This window comes from Macaca fascicularis, chromosome 16 (assembly GCF_037993035.2).
Source record: "Macaca fascicularis isolate 582-1 chromosome 16, T2T-MFA8v1.1".
NCBI lineage: Eukaryota > Metazoa > Chordata > Mammalia > Primates > Cercopithecidae > Macaca > Macaca fascicularis.
The window spans coordinates 45,413,528-45,438,752 of NC_088390.1; the positions used below are offsets into that span (position 1 = coordinate 45,413,528).

The 25,225-nt window shown below is 37.6% G+C and overlaps 1 protein-coding gene and 1 non-coding gene across 20 annotated transcripts in view; one reads left to right on the forward strand and one right to left on the reverse strand.

Moving 5' to 3' along the window:
• Positions 1-25,225, forward strand: part of BCAS3 (BCAS3 microtubule associated cell migration factor) — a 711,835-nt gene that overhangs the window by 273,188 nt on the left and 413,422 nt on the right. The window lies entirely within an intron of this gene.
• LOC123569641 (small nucleolar RNA U13) lies at positions 3,408-3,511 on the reverse strand. Its single transcript, XR_006693455.2, has one exon. It is a non-coding gene; the product is annotated as a small nucleolar RNA U13 (small nucleolar RNA).

Consider the following 25,225-nt stretch of genomic DNA (forward strand, 5'->3'; position numbering starts at 1 on the left):
TCTTGTGACCATTCCCACACATGTGGAGACAACTTATTTTTGACAAAGGTGCAAAGATGTGAAGTGGAGAAGGGTTAGTCTTTTCAACAAATTAACTCAAATTAGATCGTAGACTTAAATGTAGAACCTACAACTATAAAGTTATAAGAGCACCAGAAGAAACCTTTGTGACTTGGGTTAGGGACAGACATTCAAAATGTGACACCAAGGTTGGACACAGTTGTAATTCCAGTACTTTGGGAGGCTAAGGTGGGAGGATCGATTGAGTCCAGGAGTTCAAGACCAGACTGGGAAACATAGGGAGACTAAGCAAAAAATAATTAGCCAGGCCTGGTGGTGCATGTCTGTAGTCCCAGCTGCTTGGGAGGCTGAGGTGGGAGGATTGCTTGAGCCTGGGAGGTCAAGGTTGCAGTGAGTCATGATCACGCCACTGCACTCCAACCTGGGAAACAGAGCAAACCCCGTCTCAAAAAGAAAAAAAAGTTTTTTCGTTTTTGCTTTGCAAAATTTTCTATTCCAAAGTCCATTAAAGAAAAATTGATAAAGTAGATTTCATCAAAATGAAACACATCTGCTCTTTGAACAAAACCATTAAGAGAATGAAAAGACACAAGTTGTATGTCTTATGTCCACGATACCTTTAAAGAACTAACTCCCTGCAGTCAGTGAATAGAGGAATTAAATTTCTCATATTTCATACATTGCTGTTGGTACAACTTCTCTGGGAAATAATTTTGCATTTACTTAAAATATTAATATGTACTTACCATAGAACCCAGCAATTTCAGTCCTGGGCAGATTGTTCATATTATAAAATTCACGTTGTTAAGGATGATGTCCAGAATTACTCAATGGTTTTTTCCCTGTGGTTACCATAACAAATTGCCATGAACTTGGGAGCCTAAAATATCGAAATTTTATTCTCTTACAGTTTTGGAGGGCAAAAATATAAAATCAAAATATAAGCAAGGCTGCACTTCCTTTGGAAATTCTGAGGAAGAATTTGTTCTTTGCCTTTTCTAGCCTCTGGTGGCCTTTAGCATTCTTTTGAGTTATAGCCACATCACTCAGTCTCTGTCTCTCTGATTGTATTACATCCTCCTCATTTCTGAGTCTGCTCCTCTTCTGTATTTCTTGTAAACATACATGTGATTGTTTTAAGTACCAACCTGGATAACCCAGGATAAGCCCCTTCTTTTAGGATCTATAACCTAATCATTTACTTTGCCAAAGAGTAACTCTTTGATCTTTTGAGGGATGTGGACATGTCTTTTGGGGGCTATAATTCACTTCTCTGTATTCCATCCTCTGCCCCCCAGTATTCATGTTCATGCCATATGCTAAGTATTACCTCTTTTCCCTACCAACATCCTCCAAAGTCACAACCCATTACAGCATGAACTCTAAGTCTAAATTATTATCAGCTCAAAGGTCCAATCTTATCATCTCAGTCATCTGACTCTGGTATGGCTGAGACTCTGGAATTCATCCTGGGGCGAAATTCCTGTGCCTCTGTGGAGCTATGAAACTACAATAAAACTTACCTTCTGCCAAAATACAGTAGTAGGATGTGCATAGGATAGACATTTCAAAAGGGAGAAGTGGAAAAGAATAAAGGAGTCACTGGTTTCAAACATGTTTAAAATCTAGCAGGGCAAATTCCATTGTGTTTCAAGGCCAGAGTTTCCCATCTGGCTTGAGGCGCTGCCCTCCTGGACTGTGGCTTCATTTTCTGGGCCTATGGCTCTGCCCATTCCTGCCTTTGTACACACAGCTTAGGCCTTCTAAGAGCACATCTCTGCCCTTGGAGTCATTCATACATTTTATTGGGTAGCACAGGTTTGCACCTAGGTAGCTCTACCAGCCTGTTTCCTGCTTGTAGAGTTTTGTAAGTGCAGCACCCACTGCTGCCGCCTTCTCCTCCTCCTCCCCCCCTCCTCCCCCTCCTCCTCCCCCCCTCCTCCCCCTCCTCCTCCTCCTTCTTCTTCCTTTCTTCCTCTTCCTCTCCTTCTCCTTCTCCTCCTCCTCCTCCTTCTTCTTCCTCCTCCTCCTTCTCCTCTTTTAAATCATGCCTTTGTGCCTTTCAGTCCAAGATGGCAGTGTTTCTGCAGATACTACATTCTCAAAAACCTTGTGTATCTCCTGTGTGTGTCATGGGAATCCATGCCATCAAACAAGAGGACACTCCACAGATCTTTCTTGGATTTCCCTGTCTATTCCTGGCTTCTGCTGATTGAGTGGATTCATGAAACACATGCCTAATGTCTTCAGCAGAATGTTGTCAAGCTATACTCTTGGCTTTCAGAGCACATTTTCCTAGCCATGAAACTCCTCATAGTAGCATCTTTTTCTCCTTGGTAGGATATTCAAATACCAGAAGATCCAAAGGAAGTATTATTTAATGGTAAAATTAGAAGCACTCTGAATGGCAGTAAGGGAGATATTTGAGGTCAGGGAGAAATTTTGAAAAACTTCATATCATAAATTTTGAAATCATTTGAAATCATTTCCACCATTTAGCCATGATGGAATGATAGGAATTGAATTAAACCTGTGTGTCAGTTAAGATTCGACCAGAGAAACAGGATCAGTAGGGCATTAAAGAGGTTTACATGATTACACTGGCATACATGATTCTGGGGGCTGGCTAGGCTACTCTGAAATCAGTAGGGCTGGCCAGAAGGAATGTCCAGGAGGAAACTCTCAGGCAGGAGCTCTTGCTTCAATCTATAGGATCAGAATAGTCACATTAGCAGAATGAACCCCAAGATTACCCAGAGGTAGTAAATTATAAAAATTATTTTATTTATAAAATAAATTTTCAATTTTGGAATCATTTTAGGGTTACAGAAAAGTTGGGAAGATAATATAGAAAGTTTCTATATATTCCATGTCAATTTTCTCCTTTTTTATACTTCAAAAAATTGAGATTAAAATATACATATAAAATTTACCATCTTTACCATTTTTAAGTGTACAGTTCAGTGGTAATAAATACATTTATATTCATTTTCTTCCCCTTCATTGCCCCCTGCCCCACACTTCCTGGCCTCTGATAACTGCCATTCTACTTTTTTTTTTTTTTTTTTTTTTGAGATGGAGTCTCGCTCTGTCGCCCAGGCTGGAGTGCAGTGGCCGGATCTCAGCTCACTGCAAGCTCCGCCTCCCAGGTTTACGCCATTCTCCTGCCTCAGCCTCCCGAGTAGCTGGGACTACAGTTACCCACTACTGCGCTCAGCTAATTTTTTGTATTTTTTAGTAGAGACGGGGTTTCACCATGTTAGCCAGGATGGTCTCGATCTCCTGACCTCGTGATCCACCCGTCTTGGCCTCCCAAAGTGCTGGGCCATTCTACTTTCTATCTTCATGAGACCCACTGTTTTTTTTTTTTTTTTTTTTTTTTTCCACATCAGATGGGTAATGTGCTGACGTTGTAACGAGACTTAAGGGAGGCACATCTCACACAGCAGTGTGAAAACCCAATCATCATGCTTATGAACTGCAAAAGGATCAAAGATCCACTTTTGTAGTTCCCACCTAGGAGTGAGATCATGCAACATTTCACTGTGCCTGGCTTATTTCTCTTAACATAGTGGCCTCCAGTTTCAGCTATGTTGCTGCAAATGACAGGATTTCATTCTTTTTTTAATAGCTGAATATTTCATTGCTGTATATACCATATATGCTTTATTCTTTCATCTGTTGATGAACACTTAGAGTGATTCCATATTTTGGCTGTTGTGAACAGTGCTGCAGCAAACATGGAAGTACAGATATCCCTTAGATGCATTGATTTTCTTTCTTTTGGCTATATACATGGTAGTAGAATTGCTGGATCATATGGTAATTCTATTTTTAGTTTTCTGAGGAACCTCCATACTGTGCTCCATAAGTGGCTGCACTAATTTACGTTTCCACCAGCAGTGTGCAAGGGTCTCTTTTCTCCACATTCTCACCAGCATCTTTTATTGATTGTCCTTTTGACACAAGCCGTTTTTACTAGGGTGAGATGGTATCTCATTGTGGTTTTGATTTGTGTTTCTCTGATGACTAGTGATGTTGAGCATTTTTTTTCATATACCTATTGGCTATTTGTATGTCTTCTTTTGAGAAATATGTGTTCAGACCTTTGCCTATTTTAAATTTTCTTATTTTTTCTTTTGTTTCTAATTGGGTTGGATTTTGCCCATTTTAAAATCAGATTATTTGGGGGTTTTTGCTGTTGAGTTACTTGAGCTCTTTATATATTGTAGTTACAAATTCTTTGTCAGATGAATAGTTTGCAAATATTTCCTCCCATTTTGTGGGTTGTTTCTTCACTTTGTTGATTATTTCTTTTGCTGTGTAGAAGCTTGTTCGCTTCAGGTAATCTCATTTGTCTATTTTGCTTTGGTTGTCTGTGTTTTGAGGTTTTACACAAAAAGGCTTTGCCCAGACCAGTGTCCTGGACTGTTTCCCCAAAATTTTCTTTTAGTAGTTTCATAGTTTGAGGTCTTAGATTTATGTTTTTAATCCATTTTTGTTTGATTTTTGTTGTGGTGAGAGAGAGAGGTCTAGTTTCATTATTCTGCATAACTATCCAGTTATTACAGCACCACTTATTGAAAAGACTGTTCTTTCACCTTTTTATGTTCTTGGCATCTTTGTCAAAGATGAATTGGCTGTAAATGTATGGATTTATGTTTAGTTTCTCTAGACCGTTCCATTGGTCTATGTATCTATTTTTATGCCAGCACCATGCTGTTTTGATTATTATAGACGTGTAGTAAATTTTGAAGTCAGGAAGTGTGATGCCTTCAGTTCCTTTGGCTCAGGATTGCTTTGGCTATTTGTGGTCTTTTGTGGTTCCATATAAATGTTAAGTTTTTTTTTCCTATTTCTGTAAAGAATGTCATTGGAATTTTGATAGGGATTGCATTGAATCTGTAAACTACTTTGGATAGTATTGTGGTTTTAACAGTATTCTTCTGATCCATAAGCATGGAATATCTTTCCATTTTTTGTGCCTTCTTCAATTTCTTTCATATTTCATAGTTTTTATAGATCTTTCACTTCTTTAGTTAGATTGAGACCTAGGAGTTTTATATTTTTGTAGCTGTTACAAATGGGATTGATTGCTTTCTGGATTTTTCAGATTGTTCTCTGTTGATGTATATAAATGCTAATGATTTTTATATGTTCATTTTGTAACTTGCAACTTGACTGAATTCACTGATCAGCTCTAACAATTTTTTGGTGAGTTCTGTAACCTTTTCTGGGTTAAGATCATGTTGTATGCAAACAAGGCTAATTTGAATTCTTCCTTTCCAATTTGGTTGCCCTTTATTTCTTTCTCTTGCCTAATTACTCTGGCCAGGACTGGCAGTATTACACTGAGTAACAGTAGTGAGACTGGGCATCCTTGTCTTGTTCTAGTCTTCAGAGGAAAAACCTTCATTTTTTTCCCTGTTCAGTATGATGGTAGCTGTGGATTTGTCATAAATGGTTTTATTATTTTGAAGTATGTTGCTTCTATATCCGTTTTGATGAGGGGTTTTTTCTTATCATAAAGGATGTTGAATTTTGTAAAATACTTTTTCAGTATCTATTGAAATATGTGGTTTTTGTTCTTGATTCTGTTAATATGCTATATCATATTTATTCATTTGCTTATGCTGAACCATCCTTGCATCCCTGGAATGAATCCCATTTGATCATTATAAATGATCTTTTTAGTGTGTTGTTGAATTCTGTTCACTAGTATTTTGTTGAGGATTTTCACATGGATGTTCATCAGGGATATTGGCCTGTAGTTTTCTTTTCTTGTTGTCGTGTCCTTATCTGATTTTAGTATCAAGGTAATGCTGGCCTTGTAGGATGAGTTTGGAAGTATGTCCTCCTCTTCAATTTTTTTGAAGAGTTTAAGTACAATTGGTATTAATTCTTCTTTACATGTTTGGTAGAATTCGGCAGTGAAGTTGTCAAGTCCTGGGCTTTTTTTGCTTTTTATGGAGGTTTTTTATTATAGCTTCAGTTTTGTTACTTTTTATTGGTTTGTTGAGGTTTTCTATTCCTTCATGATTCAATCTTGGAGGTTGTATGTTTCCAGAAATTTATCCATTTCGTCTAGGTTTTCCAATTTGTTGGAGTATAATTGTTCACAGTAGTCTCTAATGATTTTTTTGTGTTTCTGAGGTCTCAGTTGTTATGTGTCCTTTCTTTGTTTCTGATTTTATTTATTTAGGTCTTCTCTCTTTTTTCTTAGTCTAGCTCAAGGCTTGTTGATTTTGTTTACATTTGGAAACCAATGTTTTGTTCTATTGATCTGTATTTCTTTTTAGCTTCAATTTCATTAGTTTCTCCTCTGATCTTTATTATTTCTGTCCTTCTACTATTTTTGGCTTTGGTTTGTTCTTGCTTCTAGTTCCTTGAGGTATATTCGTTAGGTTGTTTATTTGAAGCTTTTCATTTTTCTCATGTGGCATTTATTGCTATAAACTTGCCTCTTAGTACTGCTTTTGCTGTATTCCATAGGTTTTGGTATATTGGATTTTTTTTTTTTTTTTGAAATCGAGTCTCGCTCTCTTGCCCAGACTGGAGTGCAATGGCACAATCTTGAGTCACTGCAGGCTCTATCTCCTGAGTTCAAGTGATTCTCCTGCCTCAGCCTCCAGAGTAACTGGGAGTACAGGTACCCGCCACCACTCCTGGCTAATTTTTGTATTTTTAGTAGAGACGGCATTTCACCATGTTGGCCAGGCTGGTCTCGAACTTCTGACCGCAAGTGATCTGCCCCCTCAGCCTCCCAAAGTGCTGGGATTACAGGCAGGAGCCACCATGCCTGGCCTGTATATTGCATTTCCATTTTTCCATTTTCATTTGTTTCAAGACATTTTAAAATTTCTTTCTTTATTTCTTCATTGACCCATTGGTCACTCAGGAGCATGTTTTTTAATTTCTATGTGTTTATATATTTTCCCCAGTTCTTCTTGTTAAGTTCTAGTTTTAGTCCATTGTGGCCAGAAAAGATACTTGATATGATTTTTATTTTAAAAGTTTTGTTCAGATTTGTTTTATGACCTCAGATATGGTCTCTTCTAGAGAATGTCCCATGTGCTGGTAAAGAAAATGTGTGCTGCAGCAGTTGGATAAAATGTTCTCTAAACATCAGTTAGGCTTGTTGGATCTAGTATGTAGTTTAACTCTGCTGTTTCATTGTTGATTTTATGTTTGAATGATCTGTGCGTTACTGGAATAGGGTCTCCTTCTTTTATTGTATTACAGTCCATCTCTGTTTTAGTTCTATTAATATTTTCTTTATAGACTTGAGATATCCAGTATTGGTTGAATATTTATAATTGTTACATATGCTTGCTTAATTGGCCCCTTTATCATTGTATAGTGCCCTTCTCTGCTCTTTTTATAATCTTAGATTGTCTGTTTTCTCATATAAGTATAGCTATTCCTGCTCTGTTTTGGTTTCCAGATACGTGGAGTATCTTTTCTCACCCCTTCACTTTCAGTCTATGTGTGTCTTTATGGGTGAAGTGGATTTCTTGAAGGCAACATAAAATTTGGTCTTGTTTCTTTATCCATTCAGCCTAGTCTGTACCTTTTAGTTGGATAATTGAGACCATTTACATTCAGTGTTATTATTAATAAGTAAGAAGTTACTACTGCCATTCTTTTGCTTGTTTTCTGGTTGTTTCTTTCTTAGTGCCTTCCTTTGTGGATAAGTTATTTTCTCTGGTAGTATGCTGTTAATTTCTTGCTATTTCTTTTTAGTGAGTCTGTTACAGGATTTTGTGTTACAAGTTTTTGTGTTGTGGTTACCAGGAGGCTTACAGAAACATCTTATAATAGATATAAAAAGTTATTTTAAAGAGACTACAACTTATCTTAGATCACAAATAGAAGAGTAGAAACAAAGGCAGGCAAAAGAACATGTAAAAAGAATTTATACTTTTACTCGATCACCCAGTGTCTTTTTTTTTGTTTTGTTTTTGAGAAAAGTCTTACTCTGTTACCCAGTGGCACGATCTCAGCTCATTGCAACCTCCATCTCCTGGGTTCAAATGATTCTCCTGCCTCAGCCTCCTGAGTAGCTGGGATTACAGACATGTGCCACCATGCCTAGAGATAGGGTTTTACCACGTTGGCCACGCTGGTCTTGATCTCCTGACCTCAAATGATCTGCCCTCCAAAAGTGCTGGGATTACAGGTGTGAGATACCATGCCTGGTACCCCCAGCATCTTGACTTTGGTTGTATCAGTTTATATTTTTTGTATCATCTATGTCTTAACAGGTTGCTAATAGCGATTTTTTTTTGATAGATTTGTCTTTTGGGTTTCATACTAGAGTTATGAGCAGATTGCACACCACCATTTCAGTTATAGAGTAGTTTGTGTTTCACCACGTACTTTTTACCAGTGAGTTTTATACCTTGAAAAGCTTTCTTTTTGCACATCAGAGTTTTCTTGGTTCAGATTGAATTATTCTTGTTAGCATTTCTTGTTAGGTGGGTCTGGTGGTGGCAAGTTATCTGTTTTTGTTTGTCTCAGAAATATTTTATTTCCCCTTCACATTTCAATATAATTTTGCTGAATACAGTATTCTTGAATGGCAGTGTTTTCTCCTTGAGCACTTTGAAAATGTTGTTATGCTCCCTCCTGGCTTATATGATTTACATTGGGAAGTCTGTTGCCAGACAAATTGGAGATACAGTATTTGCTTCTCTTCTCATGCTGCTTTTAGGATCTTCTCTTTGTCCTTGACCTTTGAGTGTTTTATTATTATATGTGTTAGAGTATTTTTTTTTTGGGTTGACTGTTGTTCTCAGTCCTTCCCATAACTGGATATTTATATCGTTCTTAAGTTTTGGAAAGTTTTCCATTATTATTTCTTTGGCTGCATTTTCTACCCTTTACTCTTACCTCCCTCTTGAACACCAATAATTCTTAGATTTGGTCCTTTGAGGTAATTGTCTGCATCCTGTTGGTGGTATTCATTCCTTTTTGTTCTCCCCGCCCCCACCCCGGCCCCACCCCACCCCCCCTGGCCCCCCCCACCGATTGTATGTTCAAATAGCCAGTATTTTAGGTCACTGATTCTTTCCTTCACTTGGTCCATTCCACTGTTGAGAGTCTCTAATGACTTCTTCAGTTCAGCAAGTATGTTTCTCAATTCTAAAATTTCCACATTTTTTTCCCAATCTCTTTGTTAAATTTCTCTTATCAATTTCTGAATGATTTTCTGTGTTTTCTTTGGAGATCACTCAGTTTCCTTAAAACTGATATTTTGAATTCTTGGTCAGAGGGCTCACAGATCACTCTCTCATTAGGGTCTGTCACTGGAGTTTTGCTTTGTCCATTGGGGAGGTAATAATTCCCTACTTGCTGTTGTTTTTTTTATGTGTATGTCTGTATCTTTGCATTGATACTTTATTTCAGTTTTATCTGTCTACCTTATTTTGTTTTTATTGGGTACATTTTGCTTAGTGCATTTTTTAAAATCCTTTTAGAGTCAGGGCACATTTTGTTGCCCAGGCTGGAGTACAGTGGTGCAGTCATTGCTCACTGTAATCTTGAACTCCAGCTGGAGCAATCCTCTAACCTCAGCCTCCTGAGTAGCTAGGATTACAGGCACATGACACCATACCTGGCTACTTTAAAAAGAATTTTTTTTTTTTTTTTTTTTTTTTTTTAAGAGACAGACTCTCATTGTGTTGCCCTGGCCTGTCACAAACTCCTGGCCTCAAGTGATCCTCTCACCTGCCTTGGCCTTTCAAAGCACTGGAATTACAAGCATGAGGCAGCATGTCTGGCCTGTTAGTGAATCTTTACAGCTAAGTTGTTGCCCTTTTTTTGGGATGTAGGTGGTACCTAAAGCCCAGGTTCACCTTGGCTCTGCTAAATTATTGCAGTGCTGCCTATTCTGTTTTGGGAGCATCCCAAAGTGGTTATCCCCATAGTGTGTAAAGTCTGGCTGGGAGTTTATGCCCAGGGACCTTTGTAATGTAGCTCCTACTGCATGGTGCTGCTGAACAGTCACTCTAATTTGGTGTCTCCTTTGGCCAAATAACGGAATAGAGTTTCCAGGGCTAGGGATGGTAGTCTAGCCTCCCCACTTTGTCTTTGCCTGTCCTCAGGGTTGTTTCTCCCATCAGGCAGCCACGGTACTTCCCAGTTAAGGCAAGGACAGTTTTCCTGCCAGAGCATCCAAGATGGTGGGGAACCTGGTTTACCACCTCAATCTCACTTTTTCCAGTATAGTGACCATGAGCTGGGGGGAGATTTTCTGTGCTCTTGATGCCAGGCAGAATCAGGGGAGGGGCATCACAGATCTGGAAGTCTGAATCTCTTACCATTCACTCTGAGGTTTTTTTTTTTCTCTTCTCTGTGGCCTCAGGAATTGTCTCATCCTCATATTTGAGTTCTGAGTGTTGCTGTTAAAATCTGGATACTATATATTTGTTTTTGGTTTTTTGCAGGGGTAGTGAATCCAGGTAGCTTCTATACCACCATTTTGGAACTGGAAGTCTCCATCTTCTAGTAGAAATTATTTTAAAGCATCTATTATTACTATGCTCAGTGATATGAAGGAAAATATGCTTCTTTTAAATAAAAGGGTAGGAAATATCAGCAGAGAAAGAGAAAATACAGGAAATTACCTAGTGAAAAGTCTATAACTTAAAAATACAGTATGAAAAATAAAAATGAAATGGGTGTGTTAACAGCAGAATTTGATTGAGTAAATGAATTTGAAGATAGATCACTAGAAATTTCCAAACTGAATGAGTGAAAAAATAGAAAATAAGTAGAGCCTTAGCAACATGTGGTACAATATCAGAGGCATCATATCTGTAGTTATTGCAGAAGGTGAGGAGAGTAAGGGAAGAAAAAAAAAGTCTAAAAGTGGAAAACTTTCCACTTTTGTCAAAAGACATACATTTACAACTTCAAAAAGATAAGCAAACAACGCATCAGATTAAATACAACAAAAACCATGTCAAAGGACATCATAGTCATTTTTCTGAAAACCAAAGTAAGGAGGAAATCTTGAAAGTAGGCAGATGAAAGTAATGCATTGCACACAGAGAAAGTACATTTTAACACACTGTTGACTTCTCATTGGAAACCATGGAAGTCAGAAGACAGTGGAATAACATGTCTGAAGGACTCCAAGAATAAAATATTGGCCACCTGAAGTTTTCCATCAAACAACAATATCTCTCAAGGATGAAGGAGCAGTAAAGCAAGGACATCCACACTAGAAATTATGCTAATGGCACATAATACCAGAAGCAAACTAACATATTTAAGAAATAATGAAAAATGTGGTCATTTATTGTTGAATAGAAAGGATAATTTTTCCCTTTTAAAAATTTTTGTCTAATATATGGGTATGATTGAATTAGTGTGGGGATATTGTATTGTATATACATGTAATGCATATGACAACTATAGCACAAAGATGGAGGATGCTAGGGTGGAGGCAGGTATATAGAGCTGTACTATTGCAAGATTCAACGTTGCTATACATAAAAAATCAGTACTTCAATGAAAATGGCATACTAAAAATTGTTCAGTTAATGCAAAAGACAGGAAAGGAAATGCAGAAGCACAAGAAAAAGAGGGATAAACAGAAAACAAATATTCAGTGGTATATCAAAATTCAACCATATAGAAATTAAATATTAATGTACTCCAATATAAAGGAAGAAATTGCCTATAAGATAATGTTGAATATAGAGACATTAATATGATAGTAAATGTATGTTAAAAGATACATCATGCAAATAAGAAACATAAGAATACTGGAAATTCAACTATATTAGTATCAAGTAAAATAGAATTTAAGACAAAGCCTATTACCAGAGATATTTTGTACTGTTCAAAAGTCAAATTATCAGGAACATTTAAGTGTATGCACCTAAACTCAGTTTTAAATGCACGTAATTTAAATGCACCTTGACATTTTGGGCTGGGTGATAAAAAAGAAAATAAATATATGCATCCAAAACTGAGTTTTAAAATACATTAAATAAAATCAGAATTAATAGGATGAATAATTCTACAATCAGCATTGTTGATTTTAATACCACTTTATTGATGTTTGATAGAATAGAGAAAAAAGACATAAATTATTAGAATAACACTGTTAGCTACATTGGCCTAATAGATAACCAAACGCAACAACTGCAGAATACATATTATTTTCAATTATGACATCATGCATAGTTTGAATGGATATGAAACAGTGGATAATAGATGGTACTTAAGCCAGAGGCAAAACATTTATTATTGATGGATTTGGATGGCAATCACAGTGCAGTGCAGGGTACCGTAGGCCTGATAAGCAGCTTGATTCCAGTCATTTCCATCAGTGAATAGAACCTTACCTTGGCCATGAGTGATCCAGATTGTTCAATTAGCAGCCATGATTTGTTTGCAGAACTCATGTCCCCAAAGAGGTGCATCTGTAATCTGCGAGTGTTTAGTCTTCCTTCCGGCAGATGAGACCACTGGCCAGGCCATTGCCAACTGAGGAAAAGTCAGTAAAAATAAAACTTCTAGAGGGTTTTCAGAATTAGGAGTCAGCAAACTTTTTCTTTAAAGGACCAGATAATAAGTATCTTTGACTCTGCATTCCATGCGGTCTCTATACTCAGCTCTCCTGCTGTCATACAAAAGCATCCATAGACAGTACATAAATGAATGGGCATGGTTGGCCCACCATCATAGTTTTTGCCTACCCCTGAATTAAAGCTGGGGTGATGGCTTTGCATTATTCTGCCATGCTATTTGCTCCTTATTTCAATCAGTCTTCCAGCGTTTTTGGGGTTATCCAGCTGTCAAGGCCCAGTGGGCATCATCAGATTTCATCTTAGCTGAGCCATCAGTGAATCAGGCCCAGGTATTTAAAGGAAGCTCTGTGAGTCCAGTGCCTCTTGAGCCAGTGGCATGCTTCAGACAGTGGAGTAAAAGATAAAGTGGCTGTAATACCCAAGGTTCTGCTCAACCAGGCTGGCTGTACTCTGGAATATACCATTTCTATTTGAATAGCGGTCCCTGTTGGTTGGGCTCTTCCCACCTTGTTCATTTTCAAGTTTGAGTTGACCCATCTGCAATGGGTCTAGAAAGTCAGGAGGCCTCCGTGGGTCAATTGTCAATTACAGTTAGAACTTTGTAGCTGGTTAATAGCTGCCTTCTAAAAAAGGGAGTGTACTTGGTGGCTGCATCAGGCAGGTGGCGATGTTGTACTGAGATAACACCTCTGAGTACTTCAGCAGCCATTAAGTCTTTACCTAAACATTTTACTCTTGGAATCCTATGTTGTTTCTGGTGTATAATATGGGAAGGAACTGGAAGTCTAGTAGGTGGTCTGTTGTGCAGTTGTCCCACTATCACCTCAGTGTACATGTTCGATGGTATCCTCTGGCACAAGCATTTAAGTACAGTCATGTAAGCCATTAATACCAGTTATATATTCATCAACATAAGTCACAATGATAGTACATTGAATCGGACTAAAGGGTCCCACCATTTTGCATCCCATTCCAGTGTATCTTTCCCCAGTGAAAAGCATGGACTAGTGTGTTTAATGTGCACGTGCCAGTTGCTCCAGTGACAATTGCCCTTTGGTAATGTATCCCCTGTGTGCATGGCAGGGGAAGCTGCCCTTTGGATAAGGTGGGACCGCTAGGATGTTGGGCTTTTATCTCACTTGGCCTTTTTTTTTTTTCCCTTCTTTTTTTTTTTTTTTTTTTTTTTGAGACAGGGTGTTGCTTGTTGCTTGCTCTGTCACACAGGCTAGAATGTGATCCAGATTGTTCTACTGTAGTGGTGCCATCATTGCTCACTGCAGCCTTGAACTCCTGGGCTCAAGCGATCCTCCACCTCAGCCTCCCGAGTAGCTGGGACTACATACAGGTTCATACCACCATGCCCAGCTAATTTTTATAAAAGTGTTTTAGAGAGGGTGTTGCTGTGTTGCCCAGGCTGGTCTTGAATCCCTGGCCTCAAGAGATCCTCCCACTTTGGCCTCCCAAAGCTCTGAGATTCCAGGCATGAGCCACTGTGCCCAGCCTGAAAGTGCAAGTGTTTTTATCAGTTCCGACGGATAAAAAATGGTGAAGTGCATGGCTGGGAATGTCTCTAGAACTTGTATTTTAATTCCATTTTTTATATTTGTATGTGTTTTCATTAAACATAACCTCATCAAATGGCTTGGACTTTGGCAAGGTGGTTGTTGCTATATGCAGTTATCTTTATGATTTGAATGCCATTTTCGTAGGCAACTGAAAGTTTAGTACTCTTGGTCTTGAGACTTTTTATCCAAGCACTCTCTGCTCTTGGGTTTTCTTTCTTTTCTAATAGGGTTAGAAAAGGCGTTGTTATTTGAATCATTAGGCATACTTTTGGCCATAGAAAGAAAACCACATTTAACAATGGTTTTTTAAAACCAGAGTTTATTTTTATCACATTATAAAAAGTTTGCTGCTGGTCGTGGCTCAATGATGTCTTTGTGACTTTTTTTGCTCTTTCCCTCATGATTCCGTTATAAATATCACTTCCCTGGGCACCATTTCAGACTTCAAGGCAATAAGATGGGGAGAAGGGGCAGCATCAGTCATGTTAATTTCCTCTATCAGGAAAGCAGATACTGTTTCAGAATCCTGCAATAGCCACCTGCCTTTGCGTGATCATAACTGTGTCACCACTTGTTATAAAAGAGGCTAGGTAATCACATATTAAGTGTCTGTGGTGGCATCCAGTGAAGGAGTGAATGTTGGAGATGGATGTTGGATTTGCCTCTCAGCAGTTAAATCTGTATAATCATCACCACAATTAAGATATAGAATATTTTTCTTGTCTCAGACTCCTGCCCTTTTTGGTCAGTGCTCTCTGCCCTGCTGCTGCCCTAGACAACCATTGCTATTCCCTCATTATTAAAAAAAAATGTGTGTGTGTATGTGAGCGCGCGTATATATATATATATATATGTATATATATATGTATTTTTTTTTTAGAAGGAGTTTTGCTGTGTTCCCCCAGGCTGGAAGGCAGTGGTATAATTTCAGCTCCCTGCAACCTCCACCTCCTGGGTTGAAGCTATTCTCCTGCCTCAGCCTCCCGAGTGGCTGGGATTACAGGTGCATGCCACCATGCCTGGCTAACTTTTGTGTTTCTAGTAGGGTCAGGGTTTCACCATGTTGACCAGGCTGGTCTCGAACTCCTGACCTCAAGTGATCCGCCTGCCTTGGCCTCCCATAGTGCTAGGATTACAGGCGTGAGCTACTGCACCCAGCCTAAAAATATTTTTTCTATAATTTCCAAGGTTTGATATGGGGTTGGAGGGAATGCTATTGTTGGTCACTTTATTTTCTAGCCTGGTATTGCTGATCAATACCAGAGTTATTATTTAAGTATTCTGAAAATGCATATTTCTTGGTCATCCCCCCTCCTACCCAAATACCTACTGAATCATAATTCCGAAGGTGGGACCACAGGATCTGCATTTTGTACAGATAATCTAAGTGTTTCTTATCACACTAAAGTATAACAATCTCTGCTTTAGATTTTAGGATGTTAAATAATCCCAAAATGTTATCACTCTTATAAATTGAGGTTGTTATTGAGTTTTTGGTGGTGAATTCACAGCCTTATAAAATGCTGATTTCTACGTCTTAGATGCTGAAATGTAGTAACATTTAGTTCTAGTACCCAGTCCTCTTGTTTCATATGTGCTTTGACTTCAACCCATTTTGTGAATTAATTTTTTTAAGTTTTGATAAAATGTTGAACATAATTGAAAAACCCCCTTGAGAAATTTTATGTTCCATGTGAGTACATCTACTGTATTAGATATTGGTTGCCCCAAATACTACAGTTTTGAATTCTCAAATCAATGAAATATTTTTAAATGAATAACTCACATTACTCAAAGTATTTGTATAAATCAGAATTACTGGACTATGACTATAGTACATTTTAAAGAGCAAATATATTAGCTTTTTAGAGGCCTAATTGGTTTCTGATTAGCCAAATTTTATATCATTAGAATGAGAAATAAATGTGAGATATTATGCTAAATAATACAGGAAACATTTAATGAATGGTAAATTACATAACCTAACATAAATTTGCAAAACATTTAATTAAACACTGTAATACTGTATTTGTATCTCATTAGTTAAGAACTGATATTTGTATACTTAAAAACTCCAAATTGGTAATAATGAGTGCCCTAATGAGGATTCCCAGATTAAGTTAGGTGCTGTTTGCTTGAGTTTTTCTTCTCATGGCATACTTTTATGCTGAATGGAAGGAAACTTAACAAGAACACCTGGTTATACCTTTTACCCATATTATATTCAAGCCGCTTGTTTAACCCAACCCCAGATGTGAAATGAGCCAAGATAGGCTCAGATAAAAATGCTAGTTTAGGCTTCTCAGCAGCTGCTTATCTTCCTTTGAGCATAGGACAGCAATGGCATCTCTAAGAACTAAGAGGCCGATTAAGTGAAACCACAAACTATAAAAAGAGGCTATAGAACTTCACTTTCAGCAAACTAGTTAGTTAGTGTTCCTTTCATTTTTTTGTGACAGATTTATTGAGGTATAATTCACATACATAAAGTTCACCATTTTATAACATACAATTCAGTGTCTTTTTAGTATATTCGTAGAGTTATACGTTGATCACTGTCATTCAATTCAAGAACATTTTTCATCACCCCAAAATGAACCTAGTATCTATCAAGTCACTCTCCATCCACTTCTCCCTGATCCTTGGCAATTACTGATCTATTTTCTGTGTCTGTGGATTTGCTTATTTTATACTTTTCATATAAAATGGAATCAAACAATATGTGGACTTTTATGTTTGGTTTCTTTCACTTTGCATAATGCTTCAAAGTTCATCCATTTTTAAATATGCATCAGAAACTTCATTCCTATTCATGAATGAATACTATTTCATTATATGGATATATCACATTTTGTTTATTCATTTATCAATTGATAGACATTTAAGTTATTTGCATGTTTGGGCTTAGGAATCCAGCTGTGAACATTTGTATGTAGTTTTTTTTTTTTTCTTTTTTTTGAGACAGAGTCTTGCTCTGTCACCCAGGCTGGAGTGCAGTGGTGCAATCTCGGCTCACTGCAAGCTCCACCTCCTGGGATCATGCCATTCTCCTGCCTCAACCTCCCAAGTAACTGGGACTACAGGCGCCCGCCACCATGCCCAGCTAATTTTTTGTATTTTTAGTAGATATGGGGTTTCACCGTGTTAGCCAGGATGGTCTCGATCTCCTGACCTCATGATCCGCTGGACTTGGCCTCCCAAAGTGCTGGGATTACAGGCATGAGCCACCACGCCCAGCCTGTATATAGGTTTTTGTATGAACATATGTTTCGATATCTAGGAGTGAAAATGCTGGGTCATATGGTAACTTTATGTTAAAGTTTTGGAAACAGTTTTTTTTAAGCTTTTATTTTTTAGAGATGGAGTCCTCTGTTGCACAGGCTGGAGTGCAGTGGCTCAATCATAGCTCACTGCAGCCTCGAATTCCTGGGCACCAGCGATCCTCCCGTCTCAGCCTCCCAAGTGATTGGGACTACAAGCACATGCCACCACACCTGGCTATTTTTCTTTTTTCTTTTTGTAGACACAAAGTTCCACTGTATTGCCCAGGCTTATCTCTCTGGCTTCAGGTGCTTTCCACTTCAGGCTGACAAAGTACTGGGATTACAGGTGTGAGCCATTGCACTTGGCGGAAGCACTTTCTAAGTGGCTACACCATTTATATTTCCCCTATGGAAATTTGAGGGTTTCAGTTTCTACACATCCTCACCAAAACTTGTTTTCATCTTTTTTATTTTAGCCATTCTTTTGGGTATGAAGTGGTATCTCGTTGTGGTTTTTATTTGCATTTCCTTAATGACTAATAATGTTGAGAGTCTTTTCATATGCTATTGGCCATTTGTTTATCTTCTTTGGAGAAATATTTGTCCCAGTCTTTTGCTTACTTTTAATTGGGTTGTCTTTATGCTGTTGAATTAAGTTATTTATGTATTCTAGATACTAGATCTTTATCGGAAGTATTATTTGCAGATACTTTCTCCCATTCATTTTATGGCTTTTTTTACTTTCTTAATGGTATTCTTTTTTTTTTTTTTTTTAAAACAGGGTCTTACTCTGTTGCCCAGGGTAAAATATAGTGGTGTGATCACAGCCCACACCAGCCTTGACCTCCCTGGGCTCAAGCAATACTCCCACCTCAACCTCCTGAGTAGCTGGGACTACAGATAGCTGGGACGACAGGCGCACACCACTATGCCCAGCTAATTTTTCTTTTTTTTTTGTAGAGGCGGGGTTTTACCATGTTGCCCAGTCTAGTCTTGAACTTGTGGGGTCAAGTGATCTGCCCACCTCAGCCTCCCAAAATGTTGGGACTATAGACAGGAGCAACCGTACCTGACTTTTGTTGTTGTTGTTGTTCTTTTGAGACGAGTTTTCACACTGCTGGCATGCAATGACACCAGTATGGCCCACTGCAGCTTCACGCTCCTGGGCTGAAGTGATTCTCCCACCCCAGCCTCTTGAGTAGCTGGAACTACAGGCATGTGCCACCATGCCAGGCTAATTTGTTTTTATTTTTTGTAGAGACAGGTCCTTGCTATGTTGCACAGGCTAGCCTTGAACTCCTGGCCTCCAGCAGTCCTCCCACTTCCACCTCCCAAGGTGCTGGGATTATAGGCATGAGCTACCATGCCCAGCCAATGTATTCTTTGTACACAAAAAGTTTTTAATGTTGAAGAGGTATGATTTGTTTACTTTGACTTGGGTTGCTTATAGGTGATCTCGATTAAGAGTCCAAGTAAGAGACTAATACAGTAACCTGGTAGATGATAGTGTTTTAAGTGGTTTTTTTGGTTGTTTTTTTTTTTTTCTTGAGATGGCGTCTCGGTCTGTCACCCAGGCTGGAGTGCAGTGGCATGATCTCAGCTCACTGCAGCCTCTGCCTCTCAGGTTCAAGCAATTCTCCTGCCTCAGCCTCCCAAGTAGCTGGGATTACAGGTGTGTGCCACCACACCCAGCTAATTTTTGTATTTTTAGTAGAGACAGGGTTTCACCATGTTGGCCAGGCTGGTCTGGAACCCCTTACCTCAAGTGATCTGCCTGCCTTGGCTTTCCAAAGTGCTAGGATTACAGGTGTGAGCCACTATTCCTGGCCACAAGAGTGATAGTAGTATGTTGATAGCAGTGAAAACAGACATTTGGACAGAGTTGGAATATATTTTTATGATGACAATAGCAAACATCTTTGTATAGTGCTTATTAAGTGCTAGACACTCTTCTAAGTGCTGTATGTAATAACTCATACCCAACAACCCTATGAAACTGGCATAATTATTCCTATTTTACAAATGAAGAATCTCAAGGCACAGAGCTGGTAATTAACTTTCATATGGCCATATAGCTTGTAAGTGGTAAATATATTTACTATGATATATTGCCTCTAGGTAAAGCTTAAAATATATATGGCTTTATATTTATAGTACTGTTTCCATGTGTTTTCATAATCTTCTATAATATCAAACTTTGTAGATTATTTTTCATTTCAAATTGGTATTTTAAATCTAATCTGAAAAGAAATTGTATGTGTATGCACAAACGTTTATATGTAGTTATGTGATATATATAAATGGATAGATATACTGTATTTTTGCATTAACAGTTGCCTGAAAGAAGAATGTGTTCCAAGATAATGAAAAATAGTTGTGGGATTTATGTGTGTGTGATTTTTTTTTTTAAATACTAAAGTGATTTTCTGTGTTCATGTTTTATTATTTTATTATATATAGCTATATTCTACCTTGAAAACAAACAAAATGTCTGCTTACTATTGAATGTCATTTTTCTTCAAGCAGATAATCCGTATTTTTTAAAATTAATTAATTTATTTTACAAATTGGGGTCTCACTCTATTGCCCAAGCTAGAGTGCAGTGGCACAATCATAGCTCACTGCAGCCACATAACTCCTGGGCTTAAGCGATCCTTCTACCTTAGCCTGAGTAGCTGGGGCTACAAGTGCACCACTGCACCTGGCTTGCTATTGAATGTTTTAAAGTACCTTAAAAATAAAGTACCTTAATTTCATTGGTCTCATGTTCTTAACTCATGTCTTGTATGGATTTTTCTTAAGGGAAGACTTTCTTTAGTTTTTCCTCTCTGTATTGTGGAGAATCTAATAACACTAACTTTGAATTTCAACTGAGCAAAAGATTATTCCAATAAAAAGAATGCCATTCTTCTCATTGTAGATCTATATTACAAAAAAACTATATTGAAATATTATATTTTGAATTGCATCAACCAAAATTTTTGTCAAAATTTGGTTTTTCTCTTGTTATAAACAACTACATAGTACTCTTGATTTTGCTTTCTTGTCTTCAAGGCCTAAAATTTATTATCTGGTCCTTTACAGAAAAAGTTTACTGACCCCAGTTCTAAAAGAAACCTCCACTTCTCTTATGTCCACAAACATTTTCTGTGTTGGTTTTATAGGATTTTAAAATGTGGCCAACCAGGAGTACAAAAAGTTTATCTCTTGCTCTTCACAGCTGCTTAGTACCTGAGTTCAAAATACTGACTAGTGAGTATCTTAAAGAAATAATCATATAAATATGTTTGTGTCCTAAATTTCAGAGCAGGGGTTTAGATAGTGAGTGGTACCTGGACTTGTTTAATATTTGTTATCACAGTTGCCTAATCTGTACATAGTAAATATTATTTGTCATGATATTCATGATATTTAGTGCTATAGAATTCAATCAGTAATGTGACTCGACTCCTATCTAGCTCTTCTTTTTATAACGAGAAAATGTTAATTAGAAATAACGTTCCGTAATTGAGGTCCAAAAATCATGCAGATAATGTCATCATCTTATTACTAGTTTTCCATTTTTACAGGATTTTTCCATTTTTAATAATGCCTGAAAAACCATCCAGCTAGTTAACTAATAGCAACAGTTACATTATTTTACATTTCGTGGATAGGCAACTTGTTATCCTCTGTAATGTTATTGAAAGGATTACACTTTCCCTACTTATTTTGACAGCTAGTATCTTTAGCAGTCCTTCTCTGCTCATTTATATATGCTGATATGTCTTCAAGGTCATAGAGCAGAATCACTTCTCTAATAGCAGTTTTCTAAAAAAGCATTAGATGGAATTCTGTCTTCCTGCCTTGATACTGATTGTTAACACCACCTCTATATCCTGAGTATTCTTAAAATGAAAGAAAGAAACTCCTTTTTATTGATAGACCAGGAAGTGGTCTTGATTATAAGTGTTTTGGAAAAAGATGTTAGATAACGTAGTTCAGTTCACTGTGGCTGGAACATAAATTGCTCAATGATAAATCTCAAGATGCCTTTCTTTATATAGTTGACTCTGTGATGTGAAAATGCATTTCATATTATGATACTAATTTATTCGGGTACTGTATTTCTCTTCTCTTGCTTCTTCTGTTTACACCTTACTTTGTCCTGCTTTTTCCTTTCTCTTGCTTTTCTACTACTTTCATTCTTTCTTTTAATAGGATCCCTGATCTATTCAGAAAAGTCAGTTAAGCTGAACATAATCGTAGGCAAGCTACAGAGGTTAAACACTTCTGAAACAATTATTTATCCGAAATACTGGAATTATTGGCAGTTAAATTTCTCAGCTTTCAGGACAGTCTTTAATTATATCATTAAGGTGTCATTTGGATGTGTCACAGTAGTCGAGATTAGTAGGCATGTGGTTGAATTTTGAGTTTGTTCATGTATTGATAATGTTTGTCTAGCAGCTTTCTAGCAATGAAGTATCTTGTCTTGATACATAAGACTAAAATTTCTTTTTTATTTATAAGATTCCAGGCTCTATTAGAAACTTGTACTTTAATGGCTACCTATAGCTTTTGTTCATGGTGCATTTCTGAAATATGTAGTCTTATTTGAAGATCTAGTACATTGAAAAGTGCTTCTCTGACCACTTGGGGACTTTTACCTAATTCTTGTTATTACAATGAAGCGAATATGCCTCATATACATAGATATGTATATATACAGCTATTTTTTAATTTTTAATTTTTGTGGGTACATAGTAGATATGTATATTTATGGGGTACTTGAGATATTTTGATATAGGCATATAGTACATGGTAATCACATCAGGGTAATTGGGGTATCCATCACCTCAAGCATGTGTCCTCTGTGTTACAAACAATCCAATTATACTCTCTTAGTTATTTTAAAAATATTTTTTAATTATTTAAAAAAATTTTTGTGAGTACATAGTAGGTAGGTGTATATATTTATAGAGTACATGAAATGTTTTGTTTTATCCAGGTGCTGTGACTCACGCCTGTAATCCCAGCATTTTGGGAGTCCAGAGTGGGCGGATTACCTGAGGTCAGGAGTTCGAGACCAGCCTGGCCAACATGGTGAAACCCTTTCTCTACTAAGAATACAAAAATTAGATGGGCGTGGTGGTCCATGCCTGTAATCCCAGCTATTTGGGAGGCTGAGGCAGGAGAATCACTTGAACCCAGGAGACAGAAGTTGCAGTGAGCCGAGATTATACCACTGCACTCCAGCCTGGGTGACAGAGTGAGACTCCATCTCAAAAAAAAAAAAAAAAAAAAAGAAATGTTTTGTTTTAATACAGGCATACAAAGTCGAATAAGTGCAGAGTGAAGAATGGGGTACTCATCCCCTCAAGCATTTATCCTTTGAGTTATAAACAATTCAATACATATATATATTTTTTTCTTTTTGAGACAGAGTTTCACTCTTGCCACCCAGGCGGGGGTGTAGTGGCATAATCTCAGTTCACTGCAACCTCCGCCTCCAGAGTTCAAGTGATTCTCCTGCCTCAGCCTCCCCAGTAGCTGGAAGTACAGGCGTGCGCCACCATGCCCGGCTAATTTTTTGTATTTTTAGTAGAGACGGGGTTTCACCACATTGGCCAGGCTGGTCTCAAACTCCTGATCTTGGCCTCCCAAAGTTCTGGGATTATAGGTGTGAGCTACCACACCTGGCCCCAATTATATTCTTTAAGTTATTTAAAAATATATGATTAAGTTATTATTGACTGTAGTCACCCTATTGTGCTATCAAATAGTAGGTCTTATTCATTCTATTTATTTAAAAATGTAAAATTAAATTATTGACTCCAGTCACCCTGTTGTACTATCAAATACCAGATATTATCCATTTTTTTTCTATTTTTTGTACCCATTAGCCATCCCCACTCCCTCCTCCTCCCTCCACTACCCTTTCCAGCCTCTGGTAAACATCCTTCTACTCTCTGTCTCCATGAGTTCATTATTTTGTTTTATTGATTGATTGATTGAGAGGGAGTTTTGCTCTGTTACCTAGCCTGGAGTGCAATGGCGCGATCTCAGCTCACTGCAACCTCCACCTCCTGGGTTCAACAGTTTCTCCCACCTCAGTCTCTGGAGTAGCTGGAATTACAGGCGCATGCCACCATACCAGGCTAATTTTTGTATTTTTAGTAGAAACGAGGTTTCACCATGTTGACCAGGCTGGTCTTAAACTCCTGACCTCAAGTGATCTGCCTGCCTCGGCCTCCCAAAGTGTTGGGATTACAGGCATGAGCCACCGTGCCTGGCTGAGTTTATTGTTTTAAGTTTTAAATCCCACAAATAAGTGAGAACATGCAAAGTTTGTCTTTCTGCAAGTGGCTTATTTCACTTAACATAATAACCTCCAGTTCTGTCCATGTTGTTGCAAGTGACAGGATATTATTCTTTCTTTTTATGGCAAATAGTACTCCATTGTGTATATATACCACATTTTCTTTATCCGTTCATCTGTTGATGGGTCCTTGGGTTGCTTCCACATCTTGGCTATTGTGAATAATGCTGCAATAAACATGAGAGTGCAGATATCTCTTTGATATACTGATTTCCTTTCTTTGGGGTATATACCTAGCAGGGGGATTGCTGGATCATACAGTAGCTCTAGTTGTAGTTTTTTCAGGAACCTCCAAATTGTTCTCCATGTGGGTTGTATTAATTTACATTCCCACCAATAGCGTATGAGGGTTCCCTTTTCTCCACATCCTTGCCATCATTTGCTATTACCTGTTTTTTGGATAAAAGCCCTTTTTTAAAACTTGAGGGAGATGATATCTCATTGTAGTTTTGATATTCATTTCTGTAATGATTATTGATGTTGAGCACCTTCTCGTATACTTGTTTGCCATTTGTATGTCTTTTGAGAAAATCTATTCATATCTTTTGCCCATTTTAAAATAGGATTGTTAGATGTTTTTTCTTTTGAGTTGTTTGAGCTCTTTATATTTTCTAGTTATTAATCTCTTGTCAGATGGACAGTTTACAAATATTTTCTCCTAATCTGTGGGTTATCACTTTGTTGATTGTTTCCTTTGCTGTTCAAAATCTTTTTTAACTTGATGTGATCCCATTTGTCTATTTTTGCTTTGGCTGTCTGTGCTTGTAGGGTAATACTCAAGAAATCTTAGCCCAGTTCAATGTTCAGGAGTTTCCTAAAATGTTTTCCTGTAGTAGTTTCATAGTTTGAGGTCTTAGATTTATTTAAATTTTTAATCCATTTTTATTTATGTGTATGGCGAGAGATAGGGATCTATTTTTATTCTTCTGCATATGTATATCCAGTTTGCCCAGCACTAATTATTGAAGAGACTGTGTTTTCCCCAATATATGTTCTTGACATCTTTGTTGAAAGTAAGTTCACTGTAGTATGTAGATTTGTTTTTTGGTTCTCTGTTTTGTTCCATTGGTCTATGTGTCTGCTTTTATGCCAGTACCATGCTGTTTCAGTTACTATAGCTCTGTAGTATAATTTAAAGTCAGGTAATGTGATTCCTCCAGTTTTTTTTTGTTTTGTTTTGTTTTCTTTTCTTTTTGCTCAGGATCACTTTGGTTATTCCGAGTCCTTTGTGGCTCTGTATACATTTTAGGATTGTTTTTTCTGTTTCTGTAAAGAATGTCATTGGCATTTTGATAGGGATTGCATTCAATCTGTAGATTGCTTAGGGTAGTATGGACATTTTAACAATATTGATTCTACCAATCCATAAACATGGAATATCTTTCCATTTTCTTGTGTCCTCTTCAGTTACTTTTTATCAGTGTTTTGCAGTTTGCATTGTAGAGAACTTTCACTTCTTTGGTTAATTGC